We start from the raw sequence: 16,255 nt of genomic DNA, 5'->3' as shown, positions 1-16,255 counted from the left end.
GACATTTAATGATGCAGCTGTCGTGGAGACCACGGTGGCGGCTCCGAGAACACAAAGCTGGACCCAGAGTAATCATCGAGACTTTCGGGGAGTATCAAACAAAGGAGTGAGGACAGCAGGACTCCTGCCCAGGTTGACACACCTGGACTCACAGCAGCATCACTCACTGAGGCCCCGAGGGGGCACAACCCGAGTTTCCATCCCCAAACAGACAAAATGCAGCCAGGCGCCTGTGGAATATTACTCTGCCTTAAAAAGGGAAGAAAATTCTGAATGAAGGCTTGATGCTGAGTGACATAAGCAGGTCAGATCTACAGAAACGAAGTGGGATGAAGGTGCCAGGAGTTGGGAGAGGGTAGGGGATGTGTTTGATGGGGACAAAACTCTGGTCTGGGGAGAGGAGAAAGTTCTGCAGATAGATGCAGGGATGGCTGAAAGTCACTGAACTGTCCACCAGAGGCCTGGCGGGTGGACACCTGAAGTGCTGTGATGCGGGGGGCTGTGACTGGCTGTAGTGTCCCTTCCAGGAGTGGCTAGGCAGCAGAGCCGAGATGCAGCTCAGTGGGCAGAATGTTTGCCTGTCACGGGTGAAGCAGGGCTGGGTTCCATCCTCAGCACCACGTAAACCGGTGTGGTGGTGTACAGCTGAGAGCCCAGCATTCAAGAGGTGGAGGCAGGAGGATCAGAATCCAAGGTCTTCCTCAGCTACACAGTGAGTCTGAGGTCAGCCTGGGCTCCCCAAGACCTAAGAAAGAAAGGAATTGGAATTGGGGGGAGGAGCAGGGAGATGGCTCAGAGAGTGAAGTGCTTGCTGTGCAAGGTTAAGGACCTGAGTTCGAATCCCCAAGACCCATGTAAAAGGATAGCACTGTGGTACCCCCGTAACCCCAATTCTATGCTAAGGAGACTGACAGGAGCATCTCCCGGGCTGGCTGTCCAGCCTGGCTGAATCTGTGGACTCAACTCTAGGTTCACAGAGAACCTGTGTCAAAAATTAAGGTGGATCTCACCACTCAGAAGGCAGAGGATCTCTGTGAGTTGTGAGTTCGAGGCTAGCCCAGCCTACGTAGAGAGTTCTAGACCTGCCAGGGCTATGTAGAGGGAACTTATCTTGATTTGAAAAAAAAAAATAAGTGGAGAGTGATAGAGGGAGACACTGGAGTTCACGGCTGGCTTCCGTGTGTGCACAGGCAAGTGCACACACACACACACACACACACACACACACACACACACATACACACACACACACATACACACACACACATACACACAGACACACACACACACACATACACACACACATACACACAGACACACACATACACACAGACACACACACACACACACATACACACACACATACACACACACACAGACACACACACACACACATACACACAGACACATACACACACACATACACACACACACATACACACACACATACACACACACACATACACACACACATATACACACACACACACACATACACACATACACACATATACACACATACACACACACATACACACACACATACACACACACACATACACACACACAGACACACACACACACATACACACACACATACACACACACACACATACACATACACACACATACACACACACACACATACACACACACATACACACACACACATACACATACACACATACACACACACACATACACACACACACACACACATACACACACACACATACACACACACACATACACACACACATACACACACACATACACACATACACATACACACACATACACACACACACACACATACACACACACATACACACACACACATACACACACACACATACACACACACACATACACACACACATACACATACACATACACACACATATACACACACATACACACATACACATACACACACATATACACACACATACACACATACACATACACACACATACACACACACACACATACACACACACACACATACACACACACACACATACACACACACACATACACACACACACATACACATACACATACACACACATATACACACACATACACACACACACATACACACACACATACACACACACACATACACACACACACACACACATACACACACACACATATACACACACACAAATACACACACACACATACACATACACACACACACCACACACACACACATACACACACACACATATACACACACACACATACACACACACAAATACACACACACATACACACACACACATACACACACACACATACACACACACACATACACACACACACATATATACACACACACACATACACACACACACATACACACACACATATACACACACACAAATACACACACACACACACACATACACACACACACACACACATACACACACACACACACACACACACACACTGAGGGAGACAGAGGGAGGTGAGAGGGAAGAGAGAGAGAAGAGAAAGTGGGGGAGAACACATCAATCCAGCTGCACCCTAGGGCTTACAACGAGGCCACCTCTTCTCCCCAGGATGGCCACCAGCACCTCTTTGCCCCCCCCCCCCCTTGCCTCACGAACCCTGGCCCTTGCTAACCTTCACCACTCCAGCCACACTTCGTTCCCAAGCTCCTTTACACGTGCCGAGGGCACTCCACCCTCTGCTTGTCCTCAGATGGGCCCCGTCTCAACACTCACTTCTGAGAGTGTCTTCCCATGGCCACTCCGGCCCTAGGATTTTCCCCATAGAGCCTTGCAATTTTTCTTTCTCTGATTAGTCACTTGTGGCCATCCTCTGCCACTTGCCCACCGAGGGGAGACACTGGGCTGTTTAATTACTGAGCCCCTGGGACTTACAGTCTGTGCCCCCAAACATGGAACTTGTGACATGATCTAGACACTGGAGCGTGGACAGTGGGCATGAAGGTGGAACAGGAGACTCACTCGAGCGTGGACAGTGGGTATGAAGATGGAACAGACTCAGCTGCTGCTTTCTGTCACTAGAGGCCTTTTGCTGATGAGAAAACCTTCTCAGAGAGGGTATGTGGTTTTCCCGAGGCCACACAGCCAGTAAGGGACATGCTGGGGCTGGTTCCAAGATCTGGAAACTCCAAGGTCTGTCCTGCTGCCTGTGTGGTGTGGAGAGGGTAGACAGGGCAGTGGAGCCCAGTGGCAAGAGCCTGCAGCTCTTAAAACCACAGAGCTGAGCTGGGTGTGGTGGTTTGCATCTTTAATCCCAATAGTTGAGAGGCAGAGACGGGAGTATCTCTGTGAGTTCGAGGCTAACCTGGTCTACACAGTGAGGTCCAGGACAGCCAGGGCTGTATAGAAAGACCCTGTCTCAAAAACAAAATAAAAAAGGAAAACAGGGGGCTGGAGAGATGGCTCAGCAGTTAAGAGCACTGCCTGCTCTTCCAGAGGTCCTGAGTTCAATTCCCAGCACCCACATGGTGGCTCACAACCATCTGTAATGAGATCTGGTGCCCTCTTCTAGCCTGCAAGGATACATGTAGACAGAACACTGTATACATAATAAATAAATAAATCTTTAAAAAAAAAAAAAAGGAAAACAAGTAACAGAACAGGCCAGAGCTATATGGAATTCTGAGATTGCTCCAGAGCTTTGCCAGGAGACAAGACCCAGGTCCACACAGACACCCACACGTGTCCCAGCAGTGTTCACAACAGGGAGCCAGGAGACTGTATGTGGGTGGGGCCCTCTCCAGGTGAAGACACTATTTTAGAAAGGGCATCAATGACAGGGCAACATGCTGAACACAAATTCATCAAGGCCCCACCTCAGACAAGGGAACTGTGCAGGTTGTTTTGATGGGAACCTGGTGCTGGGACTCTAACCCAGGCTGGTCTGGAATTTTGGCCATCCTCCTGCCTCCACCTCCAGAGTGTTGGAATGACAGGAGTGAGCCCTCAGGCCTGGCTGAGTTGAGAGTTTCCTGAGTTACATCTGGGTAGGTCTGAGGTGATTGTAGGGGCCCCCAGGTCCTCCTGTGATTGCTGTAGGGTCAGGGCCAACCCATGCAGTACCCCCACCCGCCAGCAGGTGGCAGTGGTCTCAGGAAATGATCTCAGGTGTGGACTGACTGGTGGGTGGGGGTCCACTGTTTCCAGATGGGGACTCTGGTGGGGTCTCTGCAAGAATGGCTACCTGGGTGGGTCGTGCTAGGCTATCCCAGCAGGCTCAGGATGACACAAGATGGCGTATCCACAGGAGCAGGACCTGGTAAGGCAGGTGCAGTAGGCAGGAGGCCAGGTCAGGGATACAGTAGGGGTCCACTCTTGCCACAAAGTGTGAGGTGGCTGATGTGGCTGATGAGACTGGAAGAGCAGTGGGGCTGGAAACATTTGCTATGCCATGCCACGATGACTGACTGCCTCAGTTTCCCCCATGTGACAGAAGAGGAGCCGAGGCTCAGAGAGAAGAAACTGTTTGCCCGGGATGGGGGAGGGGAGAGCTGTGGTCAGGCCCACCTGTGGGGTGTAGGCCCTGCTGGCTCACAGTGGCTCACATGGCACTCAGTTTCCTGCCTAGGACCCTGGATTTAAACCAGGGGTCTAGTCACGCATGGTGGTACAGGCTTATCATCACTCAGAAGACTGGGGCAGGAGGATGGCAAGTTTGAGGTCAGCGTGGACTGCAAAGCAAGATCTGTCTCAAGCCAACCAACCAACAGTGACTCTCAAATACAACCCCCCTAGCAAGGCTCTGCTTTCCAGATGGCCTAGGTATAATGCCAGGGTCCTGGACTGCCTGGCAATGTCTGCCAGCCTTTCTGGCCAGGAACCCCTATTTTATTTTAATTTTAATTTATTATTTATTTATCTTTTTTTTTTAAGTGCTCTTAACTGATAAGCCATCTCTCCAGCCCCTTTCTATTTGTTTTTTTTTTTTTTTTTTTTTTTTTTGGTTTTTCGAGACAGGGTTTCTCTGTGTAGCTTTGCGCCTTTCCTGGGACTCACTTGGTAGCCCAGGCTGGCCTCGAACTCACAGAGATCCGCCTGGCTCTGCCTCCCAAGTGCTGGGATTAAAGGCGTGTGCCACCACCGCCCGGCTTCTATTTGCTTTTTTAAGACAGGGGCTCACTATGTAGTCCTGGCTGGCCTGGAACTTTGCTATGTAGATAGGACTGGCCTTAAACTCATAGATGTCCACCTGTCTCTGCCTCCCAGGGGCTGGGACTAAAGGAGCTGACCACCACACCCAGCTAGGAATCCTTAAGTTAAAGTGTACTAATGCTCATGAACTCAGTGGGCACACCAAGAGCTTTCACGTGAAAGCTTTGTACCCATCATCTTGTGGGTTCTCCTGGTGGCCCTCAAGCTTGGCCACAGTGATCTCCATTAGCAGATGGACATTGGGATGGGCTCAGGCAGGAGGCCGGGTCTGAGAGGCCCCGGGGTGAGACCTCTCCACCTTCCCCCCACCCCCGCCCCATCAGGCACCCAGGAGATCCCCACCTTCTTCCTCCCTATTGGTCATGTAATGATGCATCTTCTCAGCTGTGGTACAAAATGGCTGCTCAGGCTCCAGTTGTCTTGTGTGTTCAGTTTCTGAGCCCACTGGGAGACAGTGATTTATGGCTGGCACTCCAGCGTCAGTTGAAGCTGTCTCCCAGACAGTGGGGTATTGTGGGATATTTGTAAAATATCTAAGTAAAGTGGCAAAGTGGTTCAGATTGAGAAAACCTTTAGACAGATATGTAAGAAATGAGCACAGTCACAGAAAAAAAATAGTTTAAAAATAATAAAATAAGTCTTTAAAGACAGAGTAAAATAATATAAAAAGAATAAGCCACATAAGGATGGGGAATACACAGGGTGTCTGGATCCTGTACGGTGCTTTGTTGACTTTGAATTTTTTAAATACTAATATACAAAAATCAGTAGCTGCTGACAGACATTGGATTATGGAAACTGCTAAGTTAAACCAACCTATATATTTTAAAAATGTCTTAACTTCAAAATGAAAGTCAGAAAATGTGTTGTGTTGGGGGAAAGGTTATGCCTTTGTTTCCAGAGGAAACAAAAAGTTATGGTTCTCTTCAAAATTAATAAGGATCAATTTGATTGGGGGAGACCTTCTGAAAATCTTGACTACAGACATGGAAAAAAAATCCAAGAAAGACTACAGGACAGGTGATGTATATGCAAATTCCTCTACTATGGGAACAACTTTGAGGCTGGATAAGACATGATAAATCTTGTTGGCTTCAGAGTTTCATGACTTACTATTACACGCCATCCTTTCACATGGCATGGATGGAGATTTATATTACAGTTTGGTTATACAGTCCAACAGACTTAAAAAGTTAACAGATGACTTTTACCTGCTCAAACATAGAACAAAAAAAATCATCTTTAACTGACTTGTGCACACTGTACATTCCATACGTGTGTTAATGCAGATGTATTTATTGCCTTTAAAAGTGTATGTGTTTTCAGAAAAAAAAAAAAAACAAAAAAACAGATACCAATGAAGACAAGTAGCCCAGGTGATCCAGCCTCTCAGAATGCCTCTGTTGCAGTTTCCCCTAAAATTCTGCATACATAACAACTTCAAAGCTGCTAGCTGAAATGGTCCAGCCTCACAGACTATCCAGCCAAGACTTCAGATAAGTTCTACACTTTCCCATCACACAGAGACTAAACAAAAAATAATACAGCTGGCTCTCCTAGGACTTGACCATTATCCCAATTTTCTCATGGTCCCCTAAAGATGCTCTCTCTGTCATTTCTATAGTTTTGAAAATTGTTTACTCTGTACTTCCTGTTTACTCAGGTAATATTATATCCATCTCAGGTCTTTGATAGGGTTAAAGACTAGATAGTTACAGTTACAAGTTTTCCTTGTTATCAAATTCAGAAAAGAAACTCACAAAAGAGGTATAAAGTATACAAGATTTGGAGACATAAAAGATAAAGTTGTTTATCTAAAAAAAAGTTTTAAGGTCTAAAAAGATAGTAATACAAGTTAGAATAGAAAGTAAATTACATACAAAACTTTTGACTCACCAAGATAGGATAGATAATAAAATATTTTCTCTAAATTTGCCAAATACAGATAGACAGGACATTGTAAATGTAATTCTTACCCAATATTTGTTCTTATTGTATATAGTTTTACTATGTTAGAATTAAAACCTTTCCTTTTTATTTAGACAAAAAGAGGGGATGTTGTGAGATATTTATACACTGTGTGAAAATGTATTGCTGTGATTGGTGTAATAAAAAGCTGAATGGTCAATAGCCAGACAGGATGTATAGGCGGGACTTCCAGGCAGAGAGTGAAAGGGAGAGAAGGAATCTAGGAAGACAGGAGAAGCCAGAGACACAGAGAGGAAACAGGAGACACAAAATGGAAGAGAGGTAATGCCACGCGATAGAACAAAGTGGGTTAATTTAAGTTAAAAGAGCTAGTTAGAAACAAGCCTAAGCTATAGGCCAAGCTTTCATAATTAATAAGAAGCTTCTGTGTCATTATTTGGGAGTTGGCTGGCAGGACAGAAAAAGACTTGCTACAGTGGAGTAGGCCTACACGCTGCCACACACAATGCCCACCCACTCCTGCTCTGCTCCTCCCCTCCCCTAAGCACCAACTCCATGAACCCAGTGGAGAGGGAAGGCCAGAGCAGTGTGGCCCACGCCATCCCTACATCAGCCAGAGAGGTAAAACTGGAAGATGCCTTTAAACTGTATCATGCAAACTTCATCGAGTGACATGGCAGGAAAAGCAAAGGCCCTGGGGGTGGGAAGGCCCTAGCAGAGGCCCTGGCAACAAGCAGACAGGCCTGGCCTGTCTCAATGGTTTGTCCCCAGTGTGGTCGGAGCTAGAGGTCAGGTACAGAGCTCACCCCATACCCTGCTCCCCACAAGCTGCCTAGTGGCTGATGGCTGACCTGCTCTTGCTGCCTCCCTGATCCCTGCAGAGCAAAGGAACATAAACACCAACGGGGTTCGTCTTTCAGGCCCCAGAGCCCATCAGAGGGTCTGCAGGTGACACACTGGGTAGGAGAGGAGAGTATGTGTCTTTTCATTTGTTTGTTTTGAGACAGGGTCTCACTGTGTATCCCAGGCTGGCCAACTCACAGTAATCCTTCTGCCTCAGCTTTCTGAGGCTGAGATTGCAGATGGGAGCCTGTTTGACCTTCCTGTGCCAACAACGCATCTTATTGGCTGACATTGTGTTAGTTTAATTTACCTGTGACCAGTCTCAGTGTGCCTCAGTTTCCCTGTTCACTTACAAGAACTCCTCTATGATCTATAAGAGGTGGGCAAAGCCTGGCATGGAGACACATATCTTTCATCTGAGCACCCTGGAGATGGAGGTACAAGGATCAGAGGATCAATGTCATCCTGCCTTATATAGTGAATTTGAGGCCAGCCTGGGCTACTTGAGACTCTATGTTTAAATTGAAAAAGTGGGCCAGTGGGAGGCTGGGGAGGAGGCTCCACGGTTAAAGGGGCCAAGGGTTCCGGGCACCAAGGTCAAATAGCTCAGTTGCCTGTAACTCCAGCTCCCAGGGAATCCAACACCTTCTGGCCTGTACAGGCTCCTGAACACCTGTGCGCATATACACATACAATCATACACACATACATATAATACAAATAAAAGTAATAAAATCAACCTTTAAAAATAAATAAATAGAAGAGCAGCCAGTGTTTGTTGAATGGCTAAGTGAGCTTCCAGTCAAATATTCCCCAGATTCTTGGCCTGATACCATGGCAGGCCTAAGCCATAAAAGAAAATTATCTCAGGTCTCCTGTGGGTAGGTGGATGTCCCAACCCACTGCCACCCTGGGGGCCTCTTGGAAGCTCATAGAACTAAGGCAGGGCTCCAAGAGCTCATGTCTGCCCTAGGTCAGTCCCATATGTGTAGACAGATCATGAAGGGGCCAGAATATGAAGAAAGGTAGCAGAGCATCATGGGCCATGTCACTGCCTTCACTAAAGGAGGGCAGCTTAGGGGACAGATGGCCAGTGTCCAGGACCAGGTCTGCAGTGGTCGACATCTTGGCAAATTCGACAGCCTTAGTTGGATTGACATTGCGTTGGGGGAGGCTGGTTTGCTCTTTCTAGGACTCTCTGATCTCAGGGGCTCCTGGCCCATCTCTGAGCAGGACACATTTGTCCACAAACAGAAGTTCACAAGGGACCTATGCATGTGTGATCAGCTTGGAGACCAGAGACAAGTCTCCCTGACATTCTGGCCACCTCCACCAGCTGCCCCAGTGATTTCCCAAGGACACAGGAGCGTCTGTATAGCTGAGCGTCCTCTAAGAGCCATCAGGGCCAGCAAGGCTTTATTTTGGTTTGGCAATGGTTTTGCTGTCAGGATTTCCATGAGTCGCTCAGAGCTCCAGATGCTGGGTCTGCATTTAACTCAAACGAGTGGCTGAGAAGCCATCCGGCCTGGGCAACCTGGTTCCTGGGGGGTGACCCCTGGGCTCAGAGCAGCTATTTTAAAGGAGGCTGCCATTTGGTCTTTGCCAAAATAGTTGAAAGAAGACCCCAAAATAGCAGCCGGGTCTGCCCTGGCTTAGACGGCATCGCATGCGGGCTTAGAGCAGACGTGTGGCCTGTCAGCAAGCAAAAGGCAGAGGCTGCTTGTCACCCAGGCCAGGGACCCAGGAATGGCCTTCGGACTGCTTCATAGGGCCAGTGTCCCTAGCTCTACAGGCTGACATCAGAGAGGAGGAAGCCTAGGAGGGCTGGCCAGGTCCTGAGAACCTAAGGAGCTGGCTTCAGAGCAGTGGCTGGTCCTTAGCGGCCCCAGGTTTTCGGGGGGGTGGGGGGGGCTAGGTGGTTCTCCTTCTTTCTAGAATATGGTTATGAGGGAGTGAGAATGTAAGCCCTTCCCTGAGGAGGACAGAGAGGCCAGGGCCTTACTCAAGGTGTGAAATGGAGCGTCTGTCACATAGCAAGGCCTCCTGAGTCTCTAAGGCTCCAGTGAGGCAGGGCAGTGGGGTGCCCAGGGCCTGGGGAGAGCCAGTGTCAGGCCAGGTTCTGGAAGAAATTTTTTCTTAAAAAAAAAAAAAGGTTGTTTTTGTTTGTTTGTTTCTCTCAGACAGGGTCTCACTGTGTAGACCAAGCTAGCCTGCAACCACAGATATCCTCCTGCCTCTGCGTCCTGGGTGCTGGGATTAAAGGTATAGGCCACTGCACCAGGTCAGATGGTTTTTTTTTTTAATACCTATGTGTGTGGGGGCCTGTGCATGTGAGTGCAGGTGTCCTCAGAGTCCAGCAGAGACAGCTGGAGTCCCTGAAGCGACAGTCACAGGCTCCTGTGACTGTCCCTTGTGAGCTGACAGACAAAATGACAGTTGTGAGCTGTCACTTAACGTAGGTGCTGGGAATTTGACCCCAATCTTCTGCAAAAGCCGCAGAGCAGTGCATTATGGACCCATCTCTGTAGCTCTCTAGAGGGGCTTTTCCAGAACCCACGTGGCTCAGTAAGACTCCACTTTGCCAAATTTACTCAAATCCTGCCTCCAAGACACCAGACTGGCTGAGTGGTGACTCTCCCCGCTGAGCGTCACCTCTTCGGTTGAAGGGGGGCAAGTCACTGCCCACCAAGGGCTGTGAGGAGGATGCATGAGAAGATGGGGTTCCCATCAATGGGCCAACAGAGATACTCTACCCTGTACGGTAGAGTCAAGTGGGATGGTTTGTCTTGTGGCACCTATCACTGGGGCAAATTCCATTGTTCATTCAGAGTCTCCAACCTAGCTGGCAGATCACCAGGTAAACTGAGGCTGTGGAGGAACAGGTGGAGTCCTCCTCCCATGACCTGTGAACATACTGGGCCTTTGGGGATGCTCCTGGGGTCATAGGTGCAAGAGGCAAGAGTAGGGGGACAGGCAGGTGACCTTGAGCCACTCCAAGGCTCCCACACAGAACACTCAACCCTGTCCAAGAAGAGCTCTTGTGAACTTTGCACCCAACCCTGTCCCCGAAGTGCTCTCGTGGACTTTTGTGAGCTTGACCCGAGGGCAAGCCAGTCTTTTCCCCAGAGGTCAAGGTGGAGTGAAGCCAGGAAAGGAAAGTTCCCTAGGCCCCACCTGCAGTCAGCTGAGCTGGGCCCACACCTTCTACTGTCAAGAGAGGGAACTGGGACGCACCCTGAGGGGCTCTGGAGACAATGGTTGTGAGCCTAGGAGTTCCCCTTTCTCCACCTTCCCTTTCTCAGCTTCTTTCTTCCACTTAACAAAAGAAAGGTTGCCGGGCAGTGGTGGTGCACGCCTTTAATCACAGCACTCGGGAGGCAGAGACAGGCGGATCTCTGTGAGTTCGAGGCCAGCCTGGTCTACAAAGCGAGTTCCAGGAAAGGCACAAAGCTACACAGAGAAACCCTGTCTCCAAAAAACAAAAGAAAAAGAAAGAAAGAAAGAAAGAAAGAAAGAAAGAAAGAAAGAAAGAAAGAAAGAAAGAAAGAAAGAAAGAAAGAAAGAAAGAAAAAGAAAGAAAGAAAGGTTGACCTGGGCTCAGGTGCAAAGGCCCTGGGGCACCGAACATTGGAACAACAGGACCCTCCCAGCCCTGGATAGTGATGTGGCTTTGGAGATGTGGTTTGACCTGTGCCAGGGAGCACCTCGAATATCTTGGGGAGCAGAAGTCCAGAGCCTGCTGTTTTTTGTTTTGTTTTGTTTTGTTTTCAATGACGGTATCCCCCAAACATACACAGTGACAGACCAGAGAGCCCTGTGGACTGGTGAACGAGCAGTGCAGCCCTCAGGCCCATCTCCCTCTCAACTGCAGCCAGAAGAACAGGGAGTCATTCTGAACAAAAGTTTCCATGCAGCTTCCAGCTGGCAGACACCCTAGTACAGAACCCACAGACGCAGCCCAGAAAAGATCCTGTACTGTCCCTGAACAGGGCCACCAGCCACCTCCTTCTTCCCTCTGCTTGGGTCCAGGAGGGCCCAAAGGAGGAATGGTGGATACAGTTGGTGTTCTCCTGTGAGTCCCACACAAGTGTGTGCACAGACAGTCCAGAGTCAAGAAGGGCAAAACCAGGAGCTCCTGGCCCATCCTTTGCCACCTGGGGGAGGGAGGGAGTCTTTGCACTGTCAATAAACTAAAAAAGGCAGAGGGATGGTAGAGCTCTCCCCTAACACAAGAAGAGCTGGGTTCCACCCCCAGCACCACCAAAACAGGAATGGTGGCTTGTACCTCAGGAGGCAGAGGCAGGCAGATCTCTGAAAGTTCAAGGCCAGCCTGGTCTACAGAGTGAGATTCTGTAGATAGACAGATAGATAGATGATAGAGAGGAATGGCAAGGATGGCTGAGTCAGTAAATGCACTCTCTACCAATCTGGTGACCTGAGTTTGATTCCTTAAACCCACATGGTGGAAGGCAAGAACTGACTCCCACAAGTTGTCCTCTGACCTCCACATAAGCACTGTGGGGTGTGTGTGTGTGTGTGTGTGTGTGTGTGTGTGTGTGTGTGTGTGTGTGTGTGTATGAGACACTAAAAAGTTCTGGAGAGCCAAGCATAGTGGCTCATGCCTTTAATCCCAGCACTCGAGAGACAGAGACAGATGGATCTCTGTGAGTTCAAGGCCAGTCTGGTCTACAGAGTGAGTTCCAAGACAGCCAGAGCCACACAGTGAGACCCTGTCTCAAACAAACAAAAGAACAAAGTTATTGAGAGATAGCTCAAGGGTTAAGAGCACTTTCTGCACTTGCAGAGGACCTGGGATCAATTCCCAGCACCCACATGGTGGCTCTCAACCATTTGTAACTCCAGTTCCAGTGAGTCCAACGCCCTCTTGTGGCCTACAAGGGCATTGCACACACATGATGTACATACAGACACAGGCCACAGATATGATGCTAATGCGCAGCCTCTGTGAATGAGATGACTTTGTTCCAGAAATCACTGCATCAAATTCCATCTCTGCAGTTGGATGAATTATGGAAGTTATGGAAGAATTGTCTTTCACAGTTTCAGTGTTTGAGATGTGCTAGAGGTTATGGGGTTTGTAATCATTTACCATAAAATTTGCATTTCAACTTTGAAAGGTACAAGGGAGGCCTGATGTGGTGGGAGGCTGAGGCAGGGGAATTGCCTCAGCAATTCTCACAGGAGAATTGTGAGTTCGAGGCCAGTTTGAACTACGACACAAGACTCTGATTCGAAGAAGGAAAGAAAGGAGAGGAGGGAGGAGAGCCCACTGAGTCACATTTGTGGGGTCTCCGTTTGATGGGGACCAACCTGTCTCATGACAGATTTCCTAAAACTCCACCAGGAAACATCATTAGAGCTCCAACTTCACAGTAAACTAATGGGGCTCAGAGAGGGTGAGTGACTTCCCCAAGCCACATAGCCCATCAGGGAAGGGCCCAGCTTGTCTGCTCAGAGTCTGCCAAATTTGGAAGATCATCGCTCCTTGCCCTGGAACCTGCGAATGTTCCTCTAGGCTGAGGAAGTGAGTCATGCCAGACAGGGAATTGTGAAGATTTTTTTTTTCCTGCCCTTTTTCCTTCCCCCTTTGAGGAAGAGAAAGGCAAAGGAGCCATGTGGGGCAGGATGTCATTCCCAGTAAGAGCCTTGTCTAGAACCTTCCTTGGGCTCAGTCCATCCAGGGCTGGGGGCAGGGCACACAGTGGACAAGTCTGACCTTTAAAATGACCTTTTCCCATCCCCATGGTAATTCCTCTGAGGTCGGCCAGGGCCGTGAGCAAAAGAGTGGGTAGGTCCTCACTCCTAGCCTCCCCCCACAACACGCACATGCCCAAACGCCATCTTCTCCCATTCTGTGCCACACCAGGAGGAGACTCTTTGGATCTCCAGGAGAAACCAAGGGCTTGATTGTTAACTTGTGAGGAGAAACAGGAGAGAGGGGAGCCACTCCCTCACTCTGCCGCCCTCAGCCCGCTGAGTGCTATCCCTCCATCACTGAGACTCAGTCGGGGACCTGAGGCCTGGAGACACTTCCAGACACATCCATGGGGTAAATGGAGACCAGGGATTCAAGCTATGAATCTCCTTTGGAAAGACCCACCCTCCACTCCTCACAGACCTTCCCACCATGCCCACATCTGCCCTGGCACTCACCCATTCCTCAGGCACCTGGAGCACCCTACTTCCTGAAGGCCACACTTTCTCAGCCTCGGCTCTTTCTGATGTGGTCCCTTCCCCGGGACTGTCAGCATGGACACTCTGTAATAAAGACTTGCCCCACTTATGGGCATGGACACTGGGCAGAAGATCTCGGCTTTCTCCTGGTCTTGCTTACTGCTATTCTCTGAGAGTGGGGGTGGGGAGGTCGTGAGGGATGTCCTGCTCTCCAGCCTTGAAGAGTCTCTCCTGGCTTTAGTGTCTTTGATTTGTGGAGGGATGAGGGGACTGGGTGTCACATCTGTGGCCTCCCAGTGAGCAGGTAGCTCCTGGTGATCATGTCACCTCATGAAATTTGACCCCTACTCAGGCCTGCGCAGTTGGAACTCCTAATGCCCACGTAGCAAACACGATTAACATCATTAGTGCAGGAGGAGAAACTGAGGCAGGGACAGAGTGGCCTGGAACCTGCTTTAGGCGCTCAAGGGCAGAACTGAATCTTGTGCTGTTACTAGCTGTCTCTGTGACCTGTGACCTTGAGCTGGTTGTCAAGTGTTGTGCACTGCAGTGAACTCTTCCCTGCCATGGAGACAATAAGATGACATCTGACAGGGCTTGACCAGGCAAAGGCAGTCATCAGCCTGGCTAAGCCACCCACACCTAATGCCATGAACTTACCCAGAAAAGAGGGCTTCGCCAGTTACCTGGTCCTAAGCCTGTGGGGCAGGTGCCTGGTCCTAGGCCTGTGGTTAAGCCTGTGGGGAGGGTGCCTGGTCCTAAGCCTGTGGGGGGAAGGTTCCTGGTCCTAGGCCTGTGGGGAGGGTGCCTGGTCCTAGGCCTGTGGGGAAGGTGCCTGGTCCTAGGCCTGTGGGGAAGGTGCCTGGTCCTAGGCCTGTGGGGAAGGTGCCTGGTCCTAGGCCTGTGGTTAAGCCTATGGGGCAGGTGCCTGGTCCTAGGCCTATGGTTAAGCCTGTGGGGAAGGTGCCTGGTCCTAGGCCTGTGGGGAGGGTGCCTGGTCCTAGGCCTGTGGGGAGGGTGCCTGGTCCTAGGCCTGTGGGGAGGGTGCCTGGTCCTAGGCCTGTGGGGAGGGTGCCTGGTCCTAGGCCTGTGGGGAGGGTGCCTGGTCCTAGGCCTGTGGGGAGGGTGCCTGGTCCTAGGCCTGTTGGGAGGGTGCCTGGTCCTAGGCCTGTGGGGCAGGTGCCTGGTCCTAGGCCTGTGGGACAGCAACACTGAAGGTAGATCAGAACCCAGACAGTCAGAGAGCCACGAAACTGTGCCTAGCCAGCAAGGCAATAGGCCAGGGCAGTTGAGGAGAGTGTGGACCACGTGGCCCACGTGGCCCGGATGCCACGCACAGGCGAGGTAGCAGCGTGTCTGCGTCTCTGATGTCCTGCGTTTTCTAGAACCAAGCACAGATGAACCCATTCAGACCTCCGAGAAGTCTCCCAAGTGGCAGGTTCCACATCACCATCTGACAGGTGAGGAAGCTGAGGCCTTCTCTCGGATGCCATGGGCTTCTAACATGTGCAGGAGCCACACACCTGCTCCTGGGGGGCTCTGCTTTACTGATCTACAATCACAGGAGCTGCAGTAGTCCATCCACAGACCTGGTGGGACCGGCTCCAGGGCAAAAAGAACAAAGAAGCCTAAGGCAATTTCTGGGCACAACCAGGAGGTGGTGGCGCACACCTTTAATCCCAGTACTTGGGAGGCAGAGGCAGGCGGATCTCTGTGAGGCCAACCGGGTCTACAGAATGATTTCCAGGACAGGCAGGACTACACAAAGAAATAAACACACACACACACACACACACACACACACACACACACACAGAGAGAGAGAGAGAGAGAGAGAGAGAGAGAGAGAGAGAGCTCCATAAGCCTAGAAGTGTGGTTGCCAAGAAATAATGGTGACTTTGTTTATTTAGACAAAGTCTCATGCAACCCAGGCTGGCCTCAAGCTCTGCATGTAGGGAGGGATAACCTTGAACTTCAGATCCTCCTGCCTCCACCTCTTAAGTACTGTGATCGTATGCTAGCACCACCACACCCAACTTTATGGGGGTGCTGGGAATTGAACCCAGGGCCTCCTGTGTGCTAGGCAAGCACTCGACCAACTGAGCTACAGCCCC

At 49.9% G+C, this 16,255-nt stretch overlaps 1 non-coding gene across 1 annotated transcript; it reads right to left on the bottom strand.

Moving 5' to 3' along the window:
• Positions 1-16,182: 16,182 nt before the first annotated feature.
• Trnaa-agc (transfer RNA alanine (anticodon AGC)) lies at positions 16,183-16,255 on the bottom strand. Its single transcript has one exon. It is a non-coding gene; the product is annotated as a tRNA-Ala (tRNA).

This window comes from Peromyscus californicus, unplaced genomic scaffold (assembly GCF_007827085.1).
Source record: "Peromyscus californicus insignis strain IS unplaced genomic scaffold, ASM782708v3 Scaffold_4__1_contigs__length_199733344, whole genome shotgun sequence".
NCBI lineage: Eukaryota > Metazoa > Chordata > Mammalia > Rodentia > Cricetidae > Peromyscus > Peromyscus californicus.
This window is presented reverse-complemented; position numbering and strand designations above follow the sequence as displayed.